Source organism: Tupaia chinensis, unplaced genomic scaffold (assembly GCF_000334495.1).
Source record: "Tupaia chinensis unplaced genomic scaffold, TupChi_1.0 Scaffold000710_1, whole genome shotgun sequence".
NCBI lineage: Eukaryota > Metazoa > Chordata > Mammalia > Scandentia > Tupaiidae > Tupaia > Tupaia belangeri.
In genome coordinates this window covers 978,292-980,900 of record NW_006160234.1, presented here as the reverse complement: position 1 = coordinate 980,900, position 2,609 = coordinate 978,292, and positions in this window count along the sequence as shown.

The following is a 2,609-nucleotide window of genomic DNA, read 5'->3' as shown; positions in this document are numbered from 1 at the left end:
CAAGGCAAGAAAGAGGACTTAGAAAGAAAGCAAAGAGGCATTGTCCCTACCATCTAAGAGGAAGGAGAAAGAGATGTGGCAATGTGTCAGATGAGACTCAGGTTTATAATGTTTGATTTCCTGCCAGCAAACACTCAGAACAACCCTGTACACCTTTGCAGGAAACTGCAATGATCCGAGTATAGTAGAGAGTGGAGGATGACAACCTTATTACTGAACAGCTGACATCATAATTGCTCCTTGAGGCACAACTGTTTTTGCTGAGTAAAATACCCTGATAAGCAGCTCAGGATAGAGGGTGAGACACTGTGTATAACAGACAACGGTTCTGCAAGAAAAAAATAAAAGGGTTTTTGTTTTTGTTTTGCAACTATGAGAAAGAGGAACCATGACATAGAACAAAGCTGAGGCAGTACTTGGAAAGTTATGGCTTGTGAAAATTCACCAGTGATAGAACAACCAAAGACATTTTAGCAATAAATTTAGTCTCAGGTTAAATTTAAATATGCATTACTATAATATCAAATCATCTTCTTATACCCCTAAATTCATTATTAAAGTTTGTGGATCCTAAAAACTATTTTTAAGAGCAGAAATTTAGAAATTAAGAGAAGGCATAACTTTTGTGTTTAGGTTGATATTATTTAAAACAGAAGCAGTGTAAAGGTGATAGACTATCAAGAAATTGAAGAAGCAAGAGTTTAGGTCTAGCGCTAATAAGATAATTACCCTAGAAATTCACAGTAACCCTAGGAAGTATTTCAGAGAATGCGGAACTGAGGGTTCAAATGAATCTTATTAGACCTTAAGGAGAAGACAGAACCCAGCTAATTTCAAGATTACAGTACTAATAACAAAAGCCTGCATAATTTGCACCTACTCATCATGGCAGAATCTCTAGAGTTTACCTTCAATCCCACCGAGACTTTCCCAAATTTTTCTAGAAGTTCCTCAGGGGCATTCAGCATGCATTCCAGAATAAAAACTGTCATCACTTGGTGTCCAACACATCCCTTGTCCTACTGCCCAGTAAAAGTGTCTTTCCTCTGCTTGCTAGCCTACCTATTACCACAGGTATAGTTTTGAGTGACTCTCCTCCCCTGAGCAAAGTTGTACTCCAGTTAATAATTCCTTCTAAAGTGTGAAGATTCAAGATACTTTAGTTATCTATTACTGTATAGTGAACTACCTCATAACCTAGGGACTTCAAATAACAACTTTTTATTTCTCATGTTCCTATGAGTTGACCGAGCATTTCTTCTGCTTCCTGTATGTACCAGGTGGGGTATTAGGATGACAAGGACTGGCAATTGGTGCTGACTGCTGACTGTGAACTTAGGGCTATTGGGTGGGGGTTTGGTTTTCCTGCCATGGGTCTCACCTTGTGGTTTCGTGAGCTTCCTGACAGTATGGTGGCTGAGTTCCAAGAAAAAGCATTCAAAGAAAGGTTCATGGAGAAACTGTTGATCTTGTAAGACCTGGCCCCAAAAGTTATATAGTAATACCTCTGTCATATTCTATTGTTGAAATTCAAGAGGAAGGAGAATATACTCTACTTCTTGATGTGAAGAATTGAAAAAAAAAAAAAGGAAAGGAAAGGAAAAGACAAGAGGAGAGTAGAAGAGTAAGAAGGAAACGGCATCTCTAATTGACCACAGTACCCTACACACACACACACACACACACACACACACACACATACATGCACATACATACACCAGTGCTATGCTCTCTCACGTTGGACCCCAGAGCATTCCTCTACTCAACCTCTTGCAGAGAGAGTCTGATGAGAACCCTTGGTCTATTTCTATTGGCATCTTCCCAAACCTTAGAAACAAGTCCAAGAGTCTGGTTATGGGGTCAGTCCACCAGTTCAATCTTCTCCCACCAAGAAATCACCTCCCTAAACTCTCTTGCTTTCCAGTCACCTATACTTACTCCCAAACCAGCCCATTTATCAAAGAGTTGGTGTGTCTTTTTGAGGCTTTTATTTCATTGGCTTACTCAAAAAAGTGTGAATTCACCTTAATCATAAAGATATGTGTATACTATTTTTGATAAAGAAAATAACTGAGATGTCTCTGGTGCTTATCCAACACTGACACAGAGATGACAAGATCTTCAAAGTGTCCACGATAACCATTTTTCACTTAAAGTACCCCAAATATAACTCTATATTAACAATTCTGCTCTTTAAAATTGTGACTTAACTGAACTTGGACTACTTTAGAAAGACTTCCAGTGAGTTGTTTCCAAACCAGACTGAATTGGGATTGTTCCAGACTTTTCTGGTAGTTCTGAGAAGCTAAGAGGGTAAAAATTTTCCTCTCAAAACAAATCTCTAGCAAGGTACAGACTATAACCAGTCTTGTGTGTAGATCTGACACTAGTGAAAGACTCAAGAGGAAAAATATAGGTGACAGGATAAGGAGAAAGAAGAATGATCTAACATTTCTAATCCTCACCTTGTCACCCATATAGAGGAAGCCAAAAGCTTTTAAAGTGCAAAGGGATGACTTTCTCCTTTACCCTCTATAGGCAACCAAGATTCTGATCTGGGCCACTGTTAAGACTTTATCCCAAAGGGGGGGGGGGGGAGCAGTTAGCAT